The 26,853-nt window shown below is 41.9% G+C and overlaps 1 protein-coding gene across 4 annotated transcripts in view; it reads left to right on the top strand.

The window, feature by feature from the left end:
- LOC126276092 (putative tyramine receptor 2) overlaps positions 1 to 26,853 on the top strand; it is a 1,721,495-nt gene that overhangs the window by 1,159,642 nt on the left and 535,000 nt on the right. Inside the window, exon 1 of one of the 4 annotated variants that reach the window (XM_049977254.1) lies at positions 16,678 to 16,865. The exons of the other annotated variants lie outside the window; for them this stretch is intronic. The gene's annotated coding sequence lies outside the window, so the exon portion shown is untranslated. Of the gene's footprint in view, positions 1 to 16,677; positions 16,866 to 26,853 lie in introns of those variants that run through there. 4 annotated transcript variants of the gene reach the window in all.

Here is a 26,853-nt window from a genome sequence, read left to right as displayed (position 1 = left end):
CCCTCGAAATGTCTTACAGTTTAAAATATTGTTCCTAAATCTCTGTCTTACCATTATATAATCTATCTGAAACATTTTAGTATCTCCAGGGATCTTCCATGTATACAAACTTTTTTCATGATTCTTGAACCAAGTGTTAGCTATGATAAAGTCATGCTGTGTGCAAAATTGTACCAGACAGCTTCCTCTTTCATTTCTTAGCCCCAATCCATATTCACCTACTACGTTTCCCTCTCTTCTTTTTCCAACTGTCGAATTCAAGTCACCCATGACTATTAAATTTTCATCTCCCTTCACTACCTGAATAATTTCTTTTATCTCATCATATATTTCGTCAATATTTCTTCGTTATCTGCAGAGCTAGTTGGCATATAAACTCGTACTACTGTAGTAGGCGTGGGCTTCGTGTCTATCGTGGCCACAATAATGCGTTCACCATGCTGTTTGTAGTAGCTTACCCGCACTCCTATTTTTTATTCATTATTAAACCTACTCATACATTACCTCTATTTGATTTTGTATTTATAACCCTGTATTCACCTGACCAAAAGTCTTGTTCCTCCTGCGACTGAAAGTCACTAAATCCCACTATATTTAACTTTAGCCGAGCCATTTCCCATTTTAAATTTTCTTACCTACCTGTCCGATTAAGGGATCTGACATCCCACGCTCCCATCCGTAAAACGCGTTTTCTTTCTCCTGATACCGACGTCATCTTGAGTAGTCCCCTCCCGGAGATCCGAATGGGACACTATTTTACCTCCGGAATATTTTACCCAAGAGGACGCCATCATCATTTAACCATACAGTAAAGCTGCATGTCCTCAGGAAAAATTACGACTGTAGTTTCTCCTTGCTTTCAGCCGTTCGCAGTACCAGCACAGCAAGGCCGTTTTGGTTAGTGTTACAGAGCCAGATCTGCCAGTCATCCAAGCTGTGGCCCCTGCAACTACTGAAATGGCTGCTGCCCCTATTCAGAAACCACACGTTTGTCTGGCCTCTCAACAGTTACCCCTCCGTTGTAGTTGCACGTACGGTACGGCTATCTGTATCGTTGAGGCACGCAAGCCTCCTCACCAACGGCAAGGTCCATGCTTCTTGGGGGAGGTCCATCTGACGTTTGGCAAAATATCACCCATACAATTCCGAAGATAGCAAGGGCCGATAAGAGCGAGAAATATTGCACAATCAGCTTAAGAACTTATGCGTCCAAGCATACATCCGCCAGAATTTGCTTACTGTATTAATCTCTTGGTCTCCCTCCAGGATGTTTATCTCACACATTTCCCTTGATGTGGCAGAATGTGTCCTACCAACTGATGTCTCCTTCTTATCAGGTTGGGCCGCACATTTGTTTTCTCCCCATTTATATTCAGTACCTCCTCACTTGCTACCGATATAGTTGTCAGCATCCTTCTCTAGCATCGCATTTCAAAAGCTTCTATTCCTTTTTTGTCTAAATTGTTATCGGCTATGTTTCATTTCCGTTCAAAAAACGTTCAAAAGTGTGTGAAATCTTGTGGGACTTAACTGCTAAGGTCATCAGTCCCTAAGCTTATACACTACTTAACCTGAATTATCCTAAGTACAAACACACACACCCATGCCCGAGGGAGGACTTGAACCTTCACTGGGACCAGCCGCACAGTCCATGACTGCAGCGCTCTAGGCCGCTAGGCTAATCCCGCGCGTCGTTTCATTTCCATACGTGGCCACACTCCATGCAAATACTTACTATGGCTACAACCCTATGTCACTCCCTTCTCAGCCATTGTTTCCTTCGACTCTTACAACTGTCGCCTGGTTTCTGTACCAGTTGTGTACACTGCACATTTCTCACTCTTTGTCTTACCCCTGCTATCTTCAAAATTTCAGAAGTATTCCAGCCGGCAACATGGAAAGCTTCGTCTATGTTTGCCATTGTTATAACGTAAATTTGCCTTTCAGTAACCTGTCTTCTAAGAGAAGTCATAAAGTTAATATTGCCTTGCTTGTTTCATCATTTCTCTGAAATCCTGACAGATCTTCTCGTTTGTAAAGAATTCATATTAATATTTTGCAGAAATGACTTTTTAAACTGATAGTTTGGCAGTTTTCACATCTGTCAGCAAGCGATTTCTTTGGAATTGTTATTATTACATTCTTCTTGAAACCTGAGGATATTTCGCCTGTGTTATACATCTTGAACGCCATGGCTGGCATTCCCAAGGCTATCTTTAGTTTTGACGAAATGTCATCTACTCTCTGGGCCTTGTTTTGACTTACGTCTTTCAGCGCTCTGTCAGATTCTACTTCTTAGCACATTTCCCATTTCATTTTAATCTAAGACCTCTTACAATTCTGTAATGCTAACTTTACTTCATCTCCTTTGTACAGACCCACTACATACTCCTTCCACCTTTCAGCTTTCCCTTCTTTGATTAGGATTGATATTGATACAGCTGCTTCCATTTTCTCCGAAGGCTTCGTTATTTTTCTATTTGTCTACCTTTTTCCCAGTAAAATATGCTCCTAAATTCTTACAGTTGTCCTCTAGCCACTTTTGTTCAGCCATTTTGCACTTCCTCTCAATATTATCTTTTATATCTTTGTATTACCTTTCTCCTGTTTCATTTGATGAATTTTTATATTTTCTTCTTTCATCGTTTAATTTCAGTATCTCTTGTGTTATACAAGGATTTGTCCTAGGTCTTGTATTTTTACCTAATTGATCCTCTTCTGCTTCGACTATTTCTTCTTTCACAGCTACCTACTCGTCCTTTACTGCATTCCTTTCCCCTATTCTATTCAATCGTTGTTCAACGTTCCCTCTAAAACGCTAAGCAACCTCTGGTTCTTTCTACTTATCCCGTTCTCATCACCTTAACTTCCTACCTTTTTGCAATTTTCTCAGTTTTAGTATACAGTTCATAACCAGTAAATTGTGGTCAGAGTCCAATACGGCCCTAGAAATGACTTACAGCTTAAAGTATGGTTCCCAAATCTCTTCCTAAATGTTAGGTAATCAACCTCAAACATTCCGGTGTCATTAGGTCTTTTCCATGTACACAGTCTTCTTCCATGATTCTTAAACCAAGTGTTATCAGTTATTAAATATGCTATGCGCGAAATTCTACCAGCTGGCTTCCGCTTCCTGTCATTTCCCCTATTCCATATGCAGCTACTATTTTTCCTTCGTCTCCCTTAACTATCTGAACAATTTCTTTTATCTCTTCATACATTTCTTTAGTCTCCTCATCGTATGCGAAGCTACATCCTTATTTCTTATTTTTTATTAACCTAGATCTTAATTACCCTTATTTTAATTTGTATTTATTTATCACCCTTTATTTGCCTGATGAGATTTCCTGTTCCTCTTGCCACTGAACTTCACCAATGCTCAATATATCTAAATTCATTTTTACATTCTATAACCCATCTGCTCGATTACGAAATCTAACAGTCCACGCTCCTATCAGTAGAACACCGTTTTTGTTTCTCCTGATGACGACATCTTCCTGATTAATCAACTCCTGAAAATCCGAATGGGAGACTATTTTACCTCCGGGATATTTTACCCAAGAGGATGCCATCATCATTTAACCGTACACTAGAGCTGCATGCCCTCTGGAATAATTACATATAGTACTGAATCGAAATTTTAGTGGTTGTGATTGAAAATCGGGGCTTTTGTTAGCTGAGGAAGCTGAGCTGAATATTTTTTATTGAAATATTTATTGGCAGGGTTGTTGAGGCGCAAGGAAGCTTCTTGTACTAGTGCTTATAATTAAATTAAATACAATAGTGACAACCAGTATAAAGAAGCTGCACGACGTACAAAATCATCAGTTATCTACTCAGACATAAAGTACCAAAAGCGTAAACGCAGTTCCTGGCATTTTCCACCACAATGCATAAAGCCGCATAATAATTTTACGGGAACTACTGCTAACGACCAAACTCCTCAGGTTTATCGTGCATGTAGCAAAAGAGAAATAAATCTTAACAAGAATTCCAAATAAGCTCGCCGAACAAGTCATTACAAGCATCATTTAAAACTTCGTAATTCCGCTCCTGTACATGGTAAACTCCAGGATTCGGTTACAACGTGTGTCCACAAGGGTGTGGAAATACGTCGCATCCAGATTAAGCTACTGACTGAGGATCTGATCGTACAGTTCCACCAAATTGTGGGAATGCTGATGTTGGCATTTTTCCCACTGTTCCAATACGTACCACCAATTTTCTATGGGGCCCTTATCAGACAATTTAGAAGGTCATTCGAGATGTAACAAGATGAGTAAATACTAAGAAAGGCAATCACATATTCACCCAACCCGATTAATTTTTCTGTTCATTTTTATTTGCCTTTGTGAGCAATGGCCTCTTGGGTGTAATAGACTCCAATTGTTCATTGCATGCAGATCCCGTCGCGAAGCTCTGTCGCTAACAGGTGTGGATGGATCTGCATTCATCGCCTGGTTTTGATTCATAGATCGTGAAACTCGTTGCAGGTCCCTTTCAGTGAGGATTTTTTTCGACCACAATTCTGACGTTGTGTTTCGTTGGCACGTGTGTTGCAACACAGCTTGTAGACACATTAAACAATTCACCGCGAAACGCCAGTAAATCCAGCAATTTCACACATCGTGTGGCAATGGGCACAGCCAAACACAGCTGCCCCTTTTTGCCGCTCTGTCACGTCCTTACGTTTACCCATGTTTATGTACAATGTCCGCTTGAAACAATGATGTCTCACTGATCGACCACGGAGAGACAGCTCACGTGTTGTGGAACACATGACTCTAACGCTGCGCCAACTGTGCTTGTGCACTGAGGTTTGTGGTGTATTCGGTGAGCTTTCAATAAAGTTTTGCACGATTAGCGCCCATGGGAAGTTCTGGATTCACTTTCCCACATAAGGGTGCAAAACGTCACTACATAACACCTTAATAGCAGACAGAACACTGCGGGAGGATGAACAATCCACAACTGGCTATACTCTCAAGCAGGAAAAAGAGAATTATAAAAGAAAAACTAGCTTCGACGCTGGAACATTTGACGTGGGCTGCACTCCATGTAAACGCTTCTCACCAACCCAGACAACACTGACCTTGGTCCGCGCCCATAGACGGTGCTCATCACGTACCACATGAATTCCGTAGTTACTTCATGGCATCTGATGTCCAAATGTAGCCACAGAATTCTTGTCCTAATCACTGCACACGCAGTAGCATCTCTCTCCACCACTTGATTATTCCTTGAATTCGTTGAAAGGTAAATTTGCATGTGCGTCTACATTGATGTAATTGGTTTTACTTTGCTTTATGCACATTTATTCATTTGGTCACTGTTATTAATTATTTTTATTTTTATTGTTATATTTGTAGCACCGATGATGCCTGTTAATCAGATGAAATCGATTTGCAAAAGTAAATAAAGAAAACAGGATTTTGCAACTGGTTGCTGCTTATTTGGTAATTTTATGGTTTACGGTCGCTGCACAACTTGGGAACCACATGGAGCCCACCATTCATCAATTATAATTGCTTCTACGGCCTTTTATTTGTCATCTAGACATTCCTCTTTAGTCATATTGCACTGTCTATCAATCTCAGTTTTTAGACTTCTCTATTGCCTTTCATCTGCATCATTTGGTGCATTTATATATTTTCTCCTTTTGCCTACTAAATTTTTATCTTCTGGTTATCTATGGATTTCTACTAGGCCTCTACTAGGTCATTTTACTCATTTGACTCTTTGCTGTGTTCCCTCTTACATAGCCGCTCGGGGTAGCCGAATGGTCTTTGGCGCCTTGTCACGGTTCGTGCGGCTATACTCGTCGGAGGTTCGAGTCCTCCTTCGGGCATGGGTATGTGTTTTGTCCTAGGGTAAGTTAATTTAAGTAAGATTAAGTAGCAGTTTGGTCCCAAAGATCTTAACATAAATTTCCTCTAAGCTAACCATTCATTTTCTACTGCATTCTTTTCCCTGTTTCAGTCCAACGTTGCCTAATGCTTCCTCTGAAACACTCAAGAGTCTCTCGTTCCAACAACTGATCCAGGTCTCATTTTTTTTAATGAGTGACGTTCATGAAAAACATGCACTAATTGAAAGATGGACCAAATACACAAATTTGAAGATTACCACAATGAAATTTTGTACCATGCATTACAGGAAATAAAATCCTTGATTATACTTATCTAATTTTTATATGGAATTCAAAAATTTTAGTTTCAAAAAATAGTATTCTCAGAAACTATTCAAGGGAGTTCTACAAAACTTCTCTGTTTAATCTATTCGCATATAGTAAGCTTCCCTCATGAGATTTTTTGAATATATCGAACAGGAGAATTTTATTACTTTGTAAGGTATGTAAGGTGTCAGGCAAATCCCACACCTTCCATGAAAACCCTGACATGTTAAGCAAATCCAGTAGTATGCCACATAGCTCCGAATAAATCGTGACATTAAATTAACCAAAGTAATACGAGTGACGAGTGAGCAAATGGAATACCACAGACTAACACAAGAATGCCTAAATGCATGTCATACCTTCCCACCGTGAGGCAGACGCAGTTCCGAGGGGAGAAACGAGAACAGAAGCCGAGAGCAGAACCGTGTTAAGCTAGAAGACCCTACGAAAATGACGGACTGGACACCCACGTAGCCAGCTAACAACTAGGGCCACACAACCCACAAGTTTTAGCGTGAGACTTTTTCGCATCTCTGTTACGTCAAGGACCCCCCCCCCCCCCAGCCAATGTTAAAAGCTAGAGCCCTCCAGAAAAACAGTATAGATCTTACGATAACACAAAAAGGGCCACGACCACCCGCAATTTTTAGCGTGAGACTTTTTCGCGTCTCTGTTACATTAGGACCACCCCCAGCCCATGTTAAAAGACAGAGCCCTCCAGAAGAACAGTATAGATCTTACGATAACGCTAAAAGGACCACACCAGCTGCAGGTTTTTGTGTAAGACTTTTTCGCGTCTCTGCTATGTTGCAAACTTTAAAAACATTGCCCCACCACGAAAAGTATAACGTTTCTCATTGGATGGACAGAATTTTTGTTGGCGGAGCTCAAGGTTAACACTGAGACCCTGATTGGTCAGATGAAAACACAGCCAGATAGTTTTTTTTTAAAACCAACTTCGGTAAATTGTAGTAAGGAGAAGTGAGGAGGAGAGTTAGTTCCGAATCGGCGAGGTGAGCGGAGCTGTGCTGCCCGCGGCCCACTGACGAACACCGACAAGGCAATGAACGCACACGATGCCGCATAACGGCGCATAAAGCTTCACTCTGAACTGCAGAAATCTCATCTGTTACACCCTCTTTTTGCGTAATACTAGTGTCGATCGTAGATTAAAGCTCATGGTGTTCACATTTTCCACTTGAAATAAAAATCTGAAACTTGATAATTTTTCTGTTATATAGTCACAGGAAAATTAAAGAGACCTTTGGAGATAAGAGAACTACTTGTATAAACATCAAGAGCTCAGATGGCAACCCAGTTCTAAGCAAAGAAGGAAAAGCAGAAAGGTGGAAGGAGTATATAGAGGGTCTATACAAGGGCGATGTACTTGAGGACAATATTATGGAAATGGAAGAGGATGTAGATGAAGATGAAGATGAAATAGGAGATACAATACTGCATGAAGAGTTTGACAGAGCACTGAAAGACCTGAGTCGAAACAAGGACCCTGGAGTAGACAACATTCCATTAGAACTACTGACGGCCTTGGGAGAGCCAGTCCTGACAAAACTCTACCATCTGGTGAGCAAGATGTATGAGACAGGCGAAATACCCCCAGACTTCAAGAAGAATATAATAATTCCAATCCCAAAGAAAGCAGGTGCTGAAAGATGTGAAAATTACCGAACTATCAGTTTAATAAGTTACAGCTGCAAAATACTAACGCGAATTCTTTACAGACGAATGGAAAAACTAGTAGAAGCCGACCTCGAGGAAGATCAGTTTGGATTCCATAGGAATGTTGGAACACGTGAAGCAATACTGTCCCTACGACTTATCTTAGAAGCTAGATTAAGTAAGGGCAAACCTACGTTTCTAGCATTTGTAGACTTAGAGAAAGCTTTTGACAATGTTGATTGGAATACTCTCTTTCAAATTCTGAAGGTAGCAGGGATGACATACAGGGAGCGAAAGGCTATTTATAATTTGTACGGAAACCAGATGGTAGTGGAAAGATCGAGGCACATGAAAGCGAAGCGGTGGTTGGGAAAGGAGTGAGACAGTGTTGTAGTCTCTCCCCGATGTTATTCAATCTGTATATTGAGGAAGCAGTAAAGGAAACAAAAGAAAAATTCGGAGTAGGTATTAAAATTCACGGAGAAGAAATAAAAATGTTGAGGTTCGCCGATGACATCGTAATTCTGTCAGAGACAGCAAAGGACTGGGAAGAGCAGTTGAACGGAATGGATAGTGTCTTGAAAGGAGGATATAAAATGAACATCAACAAAAACAAAACGAGGATAATGGAATGTAGTGGAATTAAGTCAGGTGATGCTGAGGGAATTAGAATGGGAAATGAGACACTTAAAGTAGTAAAGGAGTTTTGCTATTTGGGGAGCAAAGTAACTGATGATGGTCGAAGTAGAGAGGATATAAAATGTAGACTGACAATGGCAAGGAAAGCGTTTCTGAAGAAGAGAAATTTGTTAACATCGAGTATAGATTTAAGTGTCAGGAAGTCGTTTCTGAAAGTATTTATATGGAGTGTAGCCATGTATGGAAGTGAAACATGGACGATAACTAGTTTGGACAAGAAGAGAATAGAAGCTTTCGAAATGTGGTGCTACAGAAGAATGCTGAAGATTAGATGGGTAGATCACATAACTAATGAGGAAGTATTGAATAGGATTGGGGAGAAGAGAAGTTTGTGGCACAACTTGACTAGAAGAAGGGATCGAGTGGTAGGACATGTTCTGAGGCATCAAGGGATCACCAATTTAGTATTGGGGGGCAGCGTGGAGGGTAAAAATCGTAGAGGGAGACCAAGAGATGAATACACCAAGCAGATTCAGAAGGATGTAGGTTGCAGTAGGTACTGGGAGATGAAGAAGCTTGTAGAAGATAGAGTAGCATGGAGAGCAGCATCAAACCAGTCTCAGGACTGAAGACCACAACAACAACAGTTATTGAGAAGCCACATCAGCCACTGTAATTTACGACAAGTTAGATAAGTAACTGAAGATAATTGAGGGTTACTGTAGACCATTTTGATAGTTTGCTCTTTTGTGAAACTTAATTTAAACCTAGATTATAGATGTGATATGGCATAGGTCATCCTTCGATGCATTGTACAACTTGGAATTCCATTCAGGGAATATTCGTTCACATTTTTGTTGAACGCAGTTGGTTTTTACTATCCTGTATTAAAACATTGCCTTTTATCAATACTGCAATTTATAAGCGATGTTTTGTGAGTAGAATAAAATTTCCAATGGTAACCTTAACTGCTTTTTCGACGTTATTTTACCAGCAAACTAAAAATAGGAAAGCCTTGAACCACTTCCAATAAATTTAGTTAGTATTAAGATTCTTTTACAGGGAGTGCAGTGGAGCTGATGCTGAGATCAGTAAGTATTTGGTTATATCATCGCTAGTATCACTGAACTCTTCTGAATTCTACATGACATGTGTGGTCTGGCGTCTCCTTACCAGCAACAGGTCCCAGGTTCAAACTAGTCAATTCCCTAAAAAACACGCTCAGAGCGTCGTTGCGCGAAAGTGGTAGGGAGACACCATATAGAACAAACAGACACCATCCTGCCAGGATGGTAAAATACTATGATTGAAGGTCGACCACGTGCCTAACTAGGTCAGAAAAATACCTGCTGAAAAATTTTCGTAGTAAACATTTTTTTCCCCAAAGTTATACAAAGTCGAAAACAGTAGTTGCAGCGATAGATAGTAAGAAAGTATTCAATAGAGACATTCCAGCAGAGACAATAGCATAATTAAGTGATGAATTTCAAAAATTTTTAGAATTAAGTTTTCTTTCCAATGCAAGCGCGCAGGTGGCGGAGATATAGTTGACAAGTTGTTTCTGACCCAACAAGTAAGTGAATTGTTTTACAAGTCGTGTGAACAAAAAGTTTATGAAACGCGTGAGATCGTATGAGCGCATGTTGACGCGAAGTAAGGCACGTGAATTACTTTTAAAACAGAAAATAAGGGATTCGGAAAGATTAGCAATGGCAGATCGAGACCGTGACCGAATTGAGGTAGAGACCCAGCATGAAAATGGACAGAGAATAGAGGACAGTACAACAGACGATGGAGTATCGCGAGAAATAGGACAGATAAGACACCATAACGAGCATAATGTACGCCAAGGCACAGAGAACCTAGGTCAGCATACGACAGAGGAGCAGTAAAGTAGAGAGACAGTCGATGAGGATTCTAACTTGCGTCTTGAATACGTAGAACCCATAGTACCAGTAATCAGAGCTCCCTCACCACAGAGTACCAGGAATGCGAGCAGAAACGTGTCACAGCACAGTTCAATGCTATCGGTTGCCAACCAACACTTGGGCGAAAACACAGAGCGTAGGACGTCGGAAGAAAACGCAATAGGATCCACCAGTCTGGCAGAATTATTACAACAAATTACTGAAACCATGACAATGCAAAATAAAGACATAGCGAGCCAAATTCAAATTCAGAATGCAGAAACCACGAGACAAATGTGTGCGACTAAAGAACAAAACAAAAAAATTCAGTTACACCTAAGTCATATTGAAGACGAGGCAAAAGAATCTCGAGAAGTGATAGGAAACTTAATAACAGGTTACAATCAGTTGAGAACGACATTGACAAGGTAAAAGTGGACGTACAAACATTGCGTAATGACATTCAGGACGAGATCAAAACATTACGTAACAACACCCACGGAGAAGTCAAGAAACTAAAGAAACAGATAAACGAAATTACTAGACAAGCAGCAGGTACAGCGCGTGAAATTGTAGAAAACAGTGTGTTACACAAACCTATCACAAAAGTAGCGCTAAAAAGATATGATAATAGCATAGCCAAAATAGAAGCGCAAACGAAGCGACAATTTCCGAAATTGCGAACAGAGTTGTTGCAAACCATTGAAGAGCGTAGTGAACAGGATCGAACAAGCACAGAGTCTGCAACCACATCCGTATCTGTAGGAGCATCGGAAAATCAAGCAATTAACGAAAATATTACGCATTTGCGATTCCAATCACATGCGGAAAGTAACATACGTGACAATGGAAAGCCAGGTCGCGGAGAGTACAGTGCAATGCATTCAGCTACACGTTCACAACCAATTGAAGGAAATTATCGCGTACCACTCCAACGATACTACGCAAGGGTAGGCGAAAATTACAGTGGACAATATCCAATGGATCTACCACACCAGGGAAGAACGACGGGCGAAATGATCAAAAACAAAAGTGGCTAAGAATCGCGAATTTCATATGGAACTATGACGAAGTACTACAACGATCATTTCCCCACAGTCAGAAAATTTCAACACTTTCGAGAAGGAAACTCATTACATCCACAAACTTTTATTGATCAATTCTGAGTAGGATTTCCAGAACACTTGACACTAGCACACAAATTAGACTTTATATCTGCACACATGTCAGGAACAGTCGCAGAAACCGTGCAGAACGTTGCAGCGACTTGCCGATCGTACGAAGATTTCAGAGAGAAGTTTCTCTCACAATATTGGTCCAGCGAAGCACAGAACAGAGTGAAGTACGAATTATTACAGAACCCATAATTTGAAAATTCAGGAGAGAAGAGTCCCGTGAAATGTTTCGAAGTAATGGCAAACAAGAATCAATGCTTAGATGTACCATACAGTGGCGGAGAGTTGATTAAATTATGGGCGATGAAGCCACCATTGAAATACCAGAAATCATTAGTAGGTCGCGGAGGCAATGACGTCGAAGCATTTAAAGGTGTTCTAAGGGAACTAGAGTTCATATTTTCGGAAGATGATGCAAGAAAAAGACGAAACGCACGTGAAAACGAAAGCAGAAAGCAGTGGAATCCACAAGACACAGTACGAAGAAACAATAATTACGAACCACGTGATAACTTCGCACCAAGAAACGACAATAGATTTCAACAAAGAACCGGTTATGGATTTAGAAGAGAATATGGCAATAACTATAATTCACCCAGGAACGGCAAGACCTATTACAGAGGGAATAACGACAACTGGAACGGGAACTGGAGAACCAATAGACCGACAAATTATCAACAAAGAAACCACTATCAACAAGCTGAACAAGAAAAGCGAATACAGATAGAAGACGTGGAGTTAAGACCACCAAACCCCAATAAACGTTCGAGTTGACAGCTAAGCGCCCATGCCAAAGAGAATGACGCACCGACCCAGAACAACTGCAGCACCTTGAACAGAGAAGTAAAAATCTTATCACGAGAAGAGAAGAAGGAAGAAAAAAATCCGCAGGGACCAGATGAAAACGAAGACAAGAAAATAACAATATCGTGTTGGGACGAAATTAATTGGGAGAATACTGGCGAGAAAGATGAATTACAACGAATGTAGGAGGAAAGGACGAAGTGATGGTGTGACATTGATGGCCGGGAGCCCCATCCTTGGAAATTCGGCCACCAAGAGCCAAATATTTAAGGTGACGCCACATTGGACGACTTGCGTGTTGGTGATAATGGAAAAGTGATGAGTGCAACACAACACCCAGTCCACGAGCGGAGAAAATTTTTAGCTCGGCCTGGAATCGAATCTAGGTCTGCTGCATGGGAGGCGAGTAAGTTACCACTTGTTTTATTAGTTTTGTTTTCTTATTAATTTTGTTCGTAATTGTTCGTTGCGTTTGTTCGGGGTGAGTCCTATGACACACGTTCAGGTTCGTCGTTGAACCGCTCACTCACTTTTTTTATTACACAGGGCAGTTATCCCCCTGACCGAACACACTGAGCTACCGCGCCGGCAAAGGAAGGTCGTGTCACACTTTTAATGTTTCTGGGACTTCGAATGCGATTCGTCATTGATATCGTCGATGAGTTCTACTAATAAATAAAAAAAAATTGAAAATTGACATTTTTGGTCAATTTCACGAACGTTCTTCCTTAATTTACTACCTTTTTTCCTATTTCCTCACTTTTAATCTGCAATGTGTAACCAATAAACATCTCCCCAATAAACATCTGCCCTTGAAAATGTCATACAAATTAAAATCTTGTTTCGAAATCTCTGTCTTACCGTTATACAATCAAACTTAATCCTTCCAGTATTTTCAGATCTCTTCACGCTCTTGCACGTAAACAATCTTTCCTGCAATCCATATTCTCCCACAGTTTTTTCTTCTCTTTTTCTTACTTTTGTTTATTATCGAAATCTAATAACATATACCGGGTAAACTGTCGTCTCCCTATTCCTGTTTCAATAATTTCCTTTACCTCTTTATACATGTCAACGTCTTCATCATCTGCATGACCAGTGGGCATATCAACTTGTGCTACTGTGGTGGGTGTTGTCTTCGTTTCTGTCGAGGTCATGATGACTATGATCTTCATAGTAGCTTACCTGCATTCCTGTTTTCATCTTATTATTAGAAATATTCCAGCATTACCACTCTTTGTCTTCGCTTTTATAACCGTTTGCTGACCTCGCTAGGAGACCTGTACGTTTGTCACAGCATTTCACTAATCCCCGTTAAAATTAGAAGCAACCTTCCCCTTTCTATATAAAATTTCTTCATCTGCCTACCTGATTAAGTATCAAATATTATACGCTCCGACCAGTAGTGTGTCGTTTTGTTTTTTTCTGATGACATCATCATTTTGAATTCTTATCCCACGGAGATCCGAATGAGATACTTTTTACCTCTGTAATATTTTACCCAGGAGAGTGCCATCACTATTAAACCATATAGTAGCGCTGCATGCTATCGGAAAAAATGGCTTCACTATCGCCCTGCATTCAGCCGTCCGTAGTACCAACACAGCAAGTCCACGTGAACTAGTTTTTCGAGAAATGGTCAGTGAATCATCCTAACTGTCGTCCGTCCAGCTGCCGAAAAGGCTGCTTCCCCCTTCAGGAACTGCCTCTTAGACCGACTTTTCCACACAAGCCCCTGCGATGAGGTTGCACCAACGGTACGTCTGTCTGCGTTGAAGACGCAGACGGATCACCCTACTTGGCAAGGTCCGTGGTTCACGGGCAAATTATGTATCACGTCAGAATTCTGCAGAATGGACACAAACGCTGATAACTATTGTAGAGTCGAACTTGTGTAAAAAGTACAAGACTTCCTCTTACACTAATTTTTTCCATAAACCCTAAAGTTTTCAACATGTCTGCGTGGTCATCAACCATTTACAAAGTAAAATGAAAGCAATAACAGCCTTTTTCCATAAACGATCAAAATTTTGGTGCTGGTTGGTAAATGACAGCATACTAATGAGTATTGAAGCTTTTCATTCTTAAATTTGCTGCAAGAAAAAGCCTGAGATAATGTGCCTGAGGTAGATGCTGCCTCTTTGTCTCTGGGCAACAATGCACATGATCGTCCCCAGTGTGCTCCGCCATCAAAGATGCTTGCGGTCACCTGGATAAAGTCATCGCCGTCCTTAACGTTTCGGAAATGGACCAAGAACGTCATCGATTTTTGGGCATTTTTGGTAATACGACAACACGTAACAAGACAACGCGTTAAATATCAGTCCGCTTTTTCTATCTATGTAGCATTCTTTCCAACCCATGGCGCAGTTGAAACCTCCACCGCGGTCATGAGAATATAGATTCACCTAACTCTTCCACGGTGACAGGTAAATCTAGATTCTCATGACCATGAAAGGCTCGGCGTTCGCTTTCCGAAGGCATGTTCCCAAACGACTTCTATAAAACGGACCGTCGCGGATTCATTTTCAGACACCAGGAGCATCTTTGAGTTTGCTATGTTATTCTTTTTACGCTGTATAGGTAAAAAAAAAGACACACTCAAAACTGTTTCCTTAGGTACCTGTATTCTGTAATTTTTAGTGGTTAATTTCAGAGCAAGTGCTGTTTCACGTAATAACTATGATTATTCTGTTCGTGTACACAAATTTTGTTAGCATCATTCCTAACTGAGATTTTGTATTTTGTAATGCTTTAGTACCTTTCTTGAAAATTTAATTACAAATAAAAAAATAAAAAAATTAAAACATCAAGGCCCAAACTTACGGGGTGAGGGAACGGTTTAAAAAAAAACGGTTAAAGCGGCAACTCGTATAAATAAGGAATTCTGGGTTCTACATCTACATCTACATACATACTACGCAATCCACCATACGGTGCGTGGAGGAGGGTATCTCGTACTATAACTAGCATCTTTTCTCCCTGTTCAACTCCCAGACAGAACGAGGGAAAAATTGACTGCCTAGATGCATGTGTACAAGCCCAAATCTCTCTTATCTTATCTTTGTGGACTTTCCGCGAAATATAAGTTGGCGGCAGTAAAATTGTACTGCAATCAGCCTCAAATGCTGGTTCTCTAAATTTCCTCAGTAGCGATCCACGAAAAGAACGCTCCTTTCCTCTAGAGACTCCCACCCGAGTTCCTGAAGCATATCCGTAACACTCGCGTGATGATCAAACCTACCAGTAACAAATCTAGCAGCCCGCCTCTGAATTGCTTCTATGTCCTCTCTCAATCCGACCTGATAGGGATCCCAAACGCCCGATCAGTACTCAAGAATAGGTCGTATTAGTGTTGTGGTTGAGGGTTGGAGTCTTGTTCAGCACAAATTTTCATATATTAGTACTAAGGCTGTTGCACATTCGTATTTGCATGTCTGCCAATGAAGTTATAAATGCCTTCAGCTTCAGACTAAAAAGGAAGAAAATGACTAGAAGAAAAAGAAGGAGAAGAAGATAAGGATTTTTGAGGGCGGCTAAATGCCAGAGGGGCTCGGGTTCATTTCCTCTTTCCTCATCGACTCGAAGGTTTTCTTTCCCCTGGGGATGGGTGTTGTGCTGTTCTCATCATCATTTGATTATAACTGACACAAAAGTCGCTGAAGTGGACTCAGACAAAGAGACTTGCACCAGACTGCCGAACTCCCCGAAAGGGGACTTCCAGCCAAAACTACAATACAGACTTTTCATTCTTCAATTATGTGGCTGATATGTATTGATGTGACACCGTGTAGTGTGCACATGGACGAAATTCATTAAAGTATATAGCATTAAGTCTGAAGATGGCAACATAGCTGAAGCTGGTAATCAAAATAAATGCTTTACTACAGCGATCTCGGCTGTCTGAAGTTCCTACTTCCATTTCATACGTTGTAGTGATAAGTGGGCTCATACTGCCAAATTCTTTGTAAATTTAACTCGATGCCCTAATGACTGAAATAACATCAGATACCATTTCGCTCCGTGACCTTCTGTCAGCCAGTATGTAAAATTTGTTACGTGAAGACGTCGTAGCAGGCTGCCCAGCCTTATACGTGAAGGAGGAAGTACGCGGCCTGTGTGTGGCTGCCCCCCCCCCCCCCTCGGAGCCCTACTTGCGTCCCACTGAGACGGACGCGATGGCAGGAGCGCCGTCGTCAGGGGCCGCTTCTGGGACGAGGAAGCGGTCTGCCGCAGACCGATAAGGGAGCCCATCCTCTGCCTCTGCCTCTGGTTGCGCCTTCTTCACCGGCGGACGCAGTACTCGCTGAGGGCGCTCGCAAGAAACACTGCCAGTCCACCGCGTTTTTCACGACTTCGCGAAGAGCTCGCACTTCACTGCTCTGTGTAACTGTTCACTTGGGATCTACCCGACGAGTGTGGGTAACCGTGCAGTTACGCTGACGACGGCCGCGGTCCATACGCAAAGAATAGTGGAGGTCCTGCAAGGTACGTGCTGTCAGCTTCAAAGGCAGTGTCGTTCACATTCCTGTGCCATTAGTGCTAGGATCGTGCTTCATATTTTGCACTTGATGAGCTTCTTGTGACCTACGCTCAAATATTACTCGTACTTGGTTCCCGAGCTGAGCGTTAATGATTTTTTTCGTTTGTTCTGTTGTTGGTGCACATGAGACGCCGGAATCGAGACTTAACTGATGTCTCACAGATTTATACTTATTTTGTTTGGTTTAAGAACATTATTCTAGGGTTGTGATGCCGTTTCGCCCTGCGTAACGGCCTAAGCTGGTTTTACACGGTTTGGATGTTAGAAATATCATTCCAACACTGTTTATATACTATTGGCGTAATATATATAATCAGAACTCCACCCACAACCATTTCACTGGATGTGATGGGCACGTATCATCCCGTATTATTATCCTACGGCCACGGCCAACACCCCTCCCCCGCCCCCTCCACCGAAGGACGTGCCGAAAAGAAATGCCTCTGAATTTTTTACGTGAAAACTCTTAAAGCTTTTTAAATACCTTGAAGTGTGAAAGAAACTGGTACAGGGATGGGTTTTGAAATGGAAATGCCGTGTGGCTAGGGCCATCCGTAGGGTAGACCGTTCGCCGGGTGCAAGTCTTTCGAGTTGACGCCACTTCGGCAACTTGCGTGTCGATGGGGATAAAATGATAATGATAAGGACAACACAACAGCCAGTCCCTGAGCGGAGAAAATCTCCGACCCAGCCGGGAATCGAACCCGGCTATGTCATTCCGTTGCGCTGACCACTCAGCTACCAGGGGCGGACAGTATTCAAATACACTTATATTAACAAGCAGAATATGGTGCTGCTGTCTGCAACACCTATATAAGGCAAAAAAGTATGGCGCAGTTGTTAGATCGGTTACTGCTGCTACAATGGCAGTCAAGATTTATGGGCGTGAGAACGTGGTGTTTTAGTCGGCGAACGAGTGATGGGACGAATCATCTCCGAGCTAGCGATGAAGTGCCTGTACGACCATTTGACGAGTGTACCGTGAATATCAGGAATCACGTAAAACATTAAATCCCCGAAATGGCAGCTTCCGGAGAAAGATCCTGCAAGAACGGGACTAACGACGACGGAAGAGAATAGTTCAACGTGACAGAACTGCAACCCTTCCGCAAAGCGCTAGGTCATCAACAAGTGTCAGCGTGCGAACTATTCAAATGTTCAAATGTGTGTGAAATCTTGTGGGAGTTAACTGCTAAGGTCATCAGTACCTAAGCTTACACACTACTTAACAGAAATTATCCTAAGGATAAGGCCGAAGGCCCACTCGTGTACCCTTGATCACTACACGACACATAGTCTTCCATCTCGCCTTGGCCTGTCAAAATCGACATTGGACTGTTGATGACAAGAAACATGTTGCCTGGTCGGATGAGTCTTGTTTAAAATTGTATCGAGCGGATAGACCTCATGAATCTATGAACCCTGCATGCCAGCAGGGACTATTCAAGTTGGTGGAGGCTCTGTAGCGATGTGGGGCGTGTGCAGTTGGCGTGACATGGGACCCCTCATACCTCTAGATACGACTCTGGCAGGTGACACGTACGTAAGCATCCAGCCCGATCACCTGCAACCATTCTAGTACATTGTGCATTCCGACGGACTTGGGAAATTACAACAAGACACTGTGACACCCCAAATGTCCAGAATTGGTACACGGTGGCTTCAGGAACACTGTTCTGAGTTAAAACACTTCCGCTGGCCACCAAACTCCCGAGACATGAACTTTATTGACCCTATCTGAGATACCTTGCAACGTGCTGTTCAGAAGAGATATTCACTCCTCGCACTGTTACTGATTTATTGACAGCCCTGCAAGACCATGTTGTCAGATCCCTCCAGCACTACTTCAGACATTAGTAGGGCCCATTCCATATCGTGTTGCGGCGCTTCTGCGTGCTCGTGGGGACCCTACACGATATTAGGATGGTGTACCAGCTTCTTTGGCTCTTCAGTGTAAAACATACGTTATAAACGTCACACTGTTTATTCCTCATGTCTGCATACACTGTAATATAAAAGCAGCGACACACCACGAAGGAATTTATCTGAATGGGACAGAAATCAGTAAATGTCACTTACATATACAGACAAATTAATGATTGCAATTTCAGAAAAATGGAAGATTTATTCAGTAGGAAGACCGTCACAAGTTGAGAGAGTCAATAACTCGTTAATCCCTCCCTGACCCTTATGCTAGCAGTTATTCGACTTGGAATTCATTGACAGAATTGCTGCATGTCCTCCTAAGGGACATCGTTCCAAATTGTGTGCAACTGACGCGTTACATCGTCAATAGCTCGAGCTGACTGGAGAGCCCTCCCACAATGCTCCAAACATTCGCAATTCAGTAGAGATCCAGCGACCTCGATGGTTAACGCAGGATTTTGAAAGCACGAAGACAAGCAGTAAAAACTATCACCGTGAGCGGGCGGGCATTATCTGGCTGAAATGTAAGGCCAGGACGACTTGCCACGAAGGACAACTAAACATGGCATAGAATATCGTCAGCGTTCCGTTGTGCTCAATTTGTGACGCCCTGCTTTTTTTTAACTCTTATCATTTGTTGCTCTATACACACTCATAACATCTACCAATTTCCGTGCCATTACAATAGTTACATCGTGCTTCGTTGTTTTTCTCGTCTTAGAGTGTATTTATTTACATAGTATTTATCTACATAGTCACCCTAAGAACAGACCATACTGTTGATACCGTTTCTGTCGAATATTTGACTTTATTGACGGACTCACAACCGCAGCCCTGAGCGTGCACCGCTTCATGACTATCACAGTGCTCTTTAAGTTTTGGAAACAGGAGGAAATCGGATGGAACCAAGTCGGGACAGTATGGAGGATGATGGATGACAGAGAGCACAAGATCTCGGATTGTTTTTTGATCTGCCAATGATTTTTTGAAACGATTTTTCTTTCCGAAACATCCTGATGAAGGTTTATCTCTCTTAGTTTGCAGTTTTCGGCCCAAATTCCTTAAACATCATTCAAGGCATTTGAAAACAGGGAAGGAACTAGCCACTACAGTGGATGAAACAACTGCATACGGGCAGGGAGAGAGGCATGTTTCACGGCAGTAAATTAGCAAAGTGTTCGGGGCAGTGGAGTTCTACGACCCTCTGGAACTGATAATTAAGTATTCCCAGAGTACTTTGAGTACATGGACTACGCCATATAAAAATAAACAGTACCGGAATGTTAGCAGCTTGGTGCACATAGTGTTGACGAACCACTTCTCGCAATTTATCTCACGTTCTGAACAGTTTAATAGAGGAACACCGTGCATCTGTTATTCGTTTTGCATTCCAGTGCAGCAAACCTTATTCTAATGTGAGAAGTTACGTTATGGGTTATTGAGTGAAGTATGTTGACATACTTGTTGTGTCTACCACAAATGAGTAAATGTACAATCGCAAAATATAGCACCTTAAACGTGATGTTGCTATTACTATCGATGAAGCGTCGTCAGTCTTTTAATTCAAAATTCTATGTAATTTTCTTTAGCGACGGAGCCTGTCCGAAACTGAATGTTGGCAAATCATGAACGACTATAAGAATAAATTTTCTCCAAAGTTAGGTTAATACAAAAGCGCATAACTCTTAATTTAGCTTCGAGTGGCACATTTAATAAACTCGTGAATTCTTTTACTGGATTCTGTACGAAAAAAACATAGGATAAACTTTATACTGTGTAATTCGGAATATTTTTCTGTTCTTTCTGTTGTCTTATTAATTGACATGGTCAAATTTCGGGATAAGCGGCATGTTGTGTTGAAGTTGTGAATTCAAACAAATCGTTAATAGTCAAGGTAGCAAATATCATTTCTTGATTACTAGTTTCCGCTTATCTAAAAGCCATTTTCAGATCATAACAAAATGCATTGATTAATATTAAGCCGCCATAATTTGTTTGGACAGGATCGTTTTCTGTAGTCAGGTGGATCACTTACGCAAATTACCTCAGGATAAACGGTCGTTTTAGGTAATGCATGCTGGCAGAACCATACAATTTACTTACGTGGACGCTGATATTACGCTTGCTACATTATGTTATTCTAAAGTAACGCCAGAAGCCGTGACTCTGTCCTCTGCCTGAACACTTCCTCGTTTACCCAGGCTTGTGTCAAGAGCGACACTTGATGTTTATGTTCACATAAGGAGATTACATAGCTCTATTTTATAATGTGGAAGAGGCATCTCGTAGTACAGAATCCATAACAGTGCCTACTTTAGAATGACGTAACCTGGCAAGCTTGAAGTCAGCGTCCACGAATGTAAACTCTCTGATTGCGTCAGTGTGCATTACATATGACGATCTTTTATTCTGAAATTGTTTAGGTCTTTGTTCCATTGGTTTGTGGAACAAACGACCCAGCTCAAAAAAAATTACGACGAAGCGTCCCGCTGTTAGCAACAATACACTACTCAACGTATTTTTTTAAGTTCTGAAGATGGCTTGCAGGTAATCCGAAACTAATAATCAATAAAATTACATTTTTGGTCTTAACTATTAATGGTTTTCTGAATCCACAGTTTCTTTAGTTGTGTTTCTGACTTAATAAATCTCTGTAAGACCTAAGGATACCGAAGCCGTAAGTTCCGCCTTCGCTCAGGCTACACATCCATCACATTTAAATTACAAGTCTCTGGGTTGAAATTGACTCTGGCAGATGAGGTCAGCCATCAAAAAACTATTATCTCTCTGAAATATCTGCTGTCGTTATCGATGCTTTACAACGACCGTCGACTTGAACCCTTCTGCAGACGTATATCATGATAGCACACAAAAATGACGTGAGACCCGTGGTATTGGAGATTCGTCTTTATATATGGGTGCTATCCACCATAGAAGATTCCCACCTACTGATTACATTTGTTCTCTGATTCCGCATAAAATGTCTGACATAGATTAGTAACGTTATTCATTGTGAATGAAGCGACTTACCCGCAAATGTAAACCAATAGGCCTACAGATAAGAAAGAATCGGATTTTGGTTTCACAAATGACCACAATAAAGAAGTTATAAATGTGTGAATGCAAAGAAAAATCAAACTTATGAGCAACCATTTAAGGTGGTCATTATCTGACACTAAATTATCTGAGCAAGGTAGCTTACAAGTATATGTGTACAGTATGTTAGAAATATATGTACACTGCACAAAAAGATATTTAGAGTTAAGAAAGCAGACAAATATCAGTAAAAAACTATTACCCAATAATGGTATCCGTCAATGCAACAATGTAAAAGCAGACTATGTTATATGACATCCGCATGTTTGTAAAAGAATTCGGCGTTATATATACTCATGCCGCAGTGCAGCAAACTACATCCTGTTAGGCACCGATAGAGAACGTGGATTTTCTAGAACTGTCAATGTAGGCTTGCTAGTTAACGGAAGGGGTTCAGCCCTCCAGCGACAGCACACAAAAAATTGGTTGAAATGGCTCTGAGCGCTATGGAACTTAACATCTGTGGTCATCAGTCCACTAGAACTTAGAACTACTTAAACCTAACTAACCTAAGGACAGGATTCGAGCCTGCGACCGTAGCAGTCGAGCGGTACCGTACTGAGCGCCTAGAACCGCTAGACCACCGCGGCCGGCGACAGCATACAACCACTTAGGTATGGCACTGACGTGTGAACTGATGCTACGTAAGAACACTATTGGAAAATATAATAAATAAGCGTAGACGAGACCTATACGCTATAGATTAAATTCAAGTAGAGGTAGAGTCAGTTAACTTGAACACAGTGTAACTTAAACCGGCCGTTAATAAAAAAAAAGTGTCGAATGTTTTGATACTTGGTAGTAATGATCAGAATATGAAAAAACGTTTATTAAAATGGGTCTGGAAACGCACATTTTCTGATACCTGTACAGCTACCGAAGAGGTTTGGTTGTGGATATTCCGTCTCCGTGACAGTCAAAATAAACATCGAGAAAACAAACACTCTACGGGCGCAATCGTTGCTTCGGTGGTCCGTCAACATGGCTCGTTGCTGCACGTGTGACTCCGTATCAACGTACTCTAGTGTACACATCAGTCTGAGTATCGGGTAGTACAGACAGTTGTGTACTTTGCGTGGTACGGAAGTTTCAGTCTTGTTGTTAGTGTGTTATTGTGCAGTAAATTACTTGCAACGCTGATGATATATCTTAGTGTCGTATTTACTTATAGAAAACGCTTCATTGTTTGTTTACTGTTATTATGGTGTTTGTACTGTCTTGTGCATGAATGGTTCACTGCATCTTCATTCTTCTTCCACGTGCTAGCAACGACAACTTATTACTCCACAAGGGAAATGGTGAGGTTAGCAAATGGAAGTAGACAGCGGTCCCATGCCCTCTACTCTGTAAAATATCCACGTCGGAATGTGCTATCCCATAAGCTTTTCGGCCGATTTTTTCAGCGCCTTAAGCACGCAGCTTCTCTAGTGTCCACGAATGGAACAGTGGACGGCTCCTGTCCGTGCTCACACCTTGGATGAAGGAGCATGTGCTTTATTTAATGGACGAAAGACCTGATGCCATTGTGGCTTGCCTGGCGGCAGCAGCAGATGGCGTGAGTCGACCTTTTGTCGGGGTGGTACCGCATGAACAATCGTTGTATGCCTACCTTCAATAGATCTAGGCACTAAGTCCAGAATACCACCGTAGCAGATTGCAGTTCTTTCAATCGCTCTAGGAGAAGTGTGCCGCTGATCCATTCTATTCGTCAAAGATTTTATTTGAAGATGAGGTGGGGTTTACAATAGACGGCGTTTTGAAATTCTATGACCAGTAATTACAGAAAAAGTGCATCAACATCGTTTCTCCATCAAAAACTGGGCAGGCATTCTTGAAGGCATATTGTATTGCATTGTATGTTAACAGGGGGCCTAGAAACGATGGAGGGGCTCCGTCCCCGCCGCAGCCGCATTGGTCCACAACCCCACGACGTCTACCGTAGTTCACCCCTCCGCCGCCCCACACCGAACCACTGTTTCAGGGTTGTTGTGCGGTTCGGCCCCCGATGGACCCCCCACCCCAGGAAACGTCTCAAACCAGATGAGTATACTCCTTCTTTGTTTGCGCAGTAGATTAATGGTGGTGTACGCGATCGCCGAAATAGTGTAGCTGAGGCCCGCACTGCCCGAGGCAGCTGGAAAACCACCTAAAATCGTTCCACAGAGTGGTCGGCTCACCGGACCTCGACACAAGTGCACCGGGCGGATCCCTGCCGCGGATCAGGCGCTCCTTTCCAATCCAGAAAGCCGTGCGTTAGACCGCACGGCTAAACGGCCGGGCTGATTACATATTACTAGGGACTACATTGTATGACAAAAAATTAATTGAGGCTGATTATCATCGACTGCTTTTTAAAGTATTGCCTATCTTTTGGAGGAAGCGCCTTGTGAGCAAAGGCTGCAGATGGAGTTTATGCACGATGGTGCACCAGCAAATATCCCCCGCAACGTATGTGAACATCTGACGCTGACATTTCATGAGTGCTGGATTAGGCGGGTAGGCCCCACACCTTGGCCTCTCCGTTTCTCACACTTCAGTCCCTTACATTTTTGCTTATTGGGGACACTTGAAACAATACTCTATGTCACCCCAGTCGACAATGTCCAGACACTACAGGACCGCGACTTCAGTGCATGGCAACACCAATTCTATTTCAAAGAGTGCTCGATTTCTTATACCGAAGGACAGAGGGATGCGTTGCTATGGACAGACGTCACACTGCACATTGAGCACCTCCTATAAAATGTGCCATGAATGGACGTCAGGTTCAACCTCTTCTATGAACAAGTCTACAGGAGGCAGAAAGTATGTGTTCTCGGACCGGTGTTGAATTTTATTTTTTATTTTATTTATTGTTGTGATCTGTACTACCACCTCTAACAATATTGCACACTTTTTCTTTCAGTCGCCATAAATATTGTACAGATCCCAGAAGGTAACAGATTCCCGGCCCATGTTTATTTGACTTTTTTATTTTTTTCAGTGGGTAGTACGAACTTTCAAATATTCGACACATTTTCAACACCCTATATATTCTTTCCGTACGCAGCCTGAAAACTGAAAATGGCCTGACGTAAAGGCCGAAATCGGTTACGGAGACAGTACAGTTGTTATTAGCAACAGGAGCGGCTTTTGATCAGGTAATTAACTATTTAATTCTGTTACAGAGGATAGCGCATAAAATCACTTACAGCTAGAGCTTTGTTGTAATCGTAGTTCATTATCAAAGGATTTTTTTTCTTTGCTGGACTGGAAAAGAGTCTGTTCACCCCCCCCCCAACCCCCCCCCCCCCCCCCGCCGCCCTCTCTTCACCGCGCCGGCGATGACGACTGACTAATTTCGGGGGTGGATGGAGTGGCTGAGAGGTTCTATGCGCTACAGTCTGGAATCACGCGGCCGCTACAGTTGCAGGTTCGAATCCTGCCTCGGGTATGGATGTGTGTGATTTCCTTAGCTAAGTTAGGTTTAAGTAGTTCTAAGCTCTAGGGGACTGATGACCTCAGAAATTAAGTCCCTTAGTGCCCAGAGCTATTTGAACCATTTTGGAAAGGCGGCTTTAACAACCGGAATGGTGTGGTACCGTTCTTGTTTCTTTCTCCATCCATACCTCCCTCCCAACACACTGCTGTCCCACGACGCTTCAGGGAGAGGACGAGGAAACTGTCAGGAGGCACCGCATGCTCCCTGACGTTTTTCTGTATCAAGACTGCTTTCCATCATTGGCTAAGATAAGAAATGATTGAAGTTGTTAGTACTGTCGATTCACGAAACATTATACATCATAATTCTTCGGAGACCCACCTCAATAGCCAAAGTTCCTAATGTCTGACGCGAAGATAGGTAGTTTGAAACCTCTTAGTGGAAGAAACCTCAGTTTCAAGCTGGCAAGGAAATGTTAAATTTTGTCAAAGTTTCCTGTTCATCAAAGTTTGTACTCTGTGTAAAATTAGTAAACTCCCTACACTCTCTTATTAGGTGAGGTGTCATACCACAGCGGTCTTTAGAAGGCTGTAGACATGAGGTTTGCTACCGCTTTGTTGATTTTTGAGACATACAAGGTAAATATCAGCATTTGGTTTTATTCGCTTCCCTCCATTAATCTCATAATAGTTTACTGTAACACAAACATAAAACTACCATGTACAAGTTCTTATCACATTCCAGGCGATAGAGACATCCAATTGACACTTCATAAGTTGAAGAATAGTAAATCACTAACTACCTAACCACAGCTATCCAAGGAGGGTAAAGCTTGAATCTTCCATCTTCTCCCAAAGCTCATTTTCTGACGGTGAGACGATATGACTTGTTTGAAAGCGTTTCTCATTATGCCGTGTTGTGTGTATCACTATCACCTTGAGGAAAATTCCTTATGAATCACTTAAGATAATTCTTGTTCCGAGAATCGTGAACCTACGAACTCATGGCATTGGTAACTTTCACATTCATCTTCAGCATTTCCATATTTTTGTTCTTAAAGAGCAGTGTGTTTTATGGGCCATATTCACCAAACTTTAGCTACTATTCAGCGCTGTATCAAGATATATTAATTTAACTTCCGAAATGAAGTCTCTCAAGAGGCCAGTGACCATTACCGAGCACAGCCTAACACCGCTATAGGTCTTTAATAACAAGTGTACACTTGTTATTAAGCCTATTAACACGTCATGCAGCGTCATCAGAATATGAGAGCAAAACGTAAAACGGAGTTTCAAGATACCACTTGACATGATGCTATGATGATGGTCGAGTCGGTACTCGAAACGCATTAATGATAAATATTCTAACACTGTACCATTGTTGTCAGTTATCTCAAGCGACGATGTAGACGTGCTCAGTTATTCAATGTACAGTACATTATTTACTGTTTAAACGTGGTAGAGTAAGTTTCTGGCAAGTTACGCTTGCCA

The sequence above is a fragment of the Schistocerca gregaria genome, chromosome 1 (assembly GCF_023897955.1).
Source record: "Schistocerca gregaria isolate iqSchGreg1 chromosome 1, iqSchGreg1.2, whole genome shotgun sequence".
NCBI classification, from domain to species: domain Eukaryota; kingdom Metazoa; phylum Arthropoda; class Insecta; order Orthoptera; family Acrididae; genus Schistocerca; species Schistocerca gregaria.
Note: the sequence above shows the minus strand (reverse complement) of the source record. Positions and strands in the feature narration are given on the sequence as shown.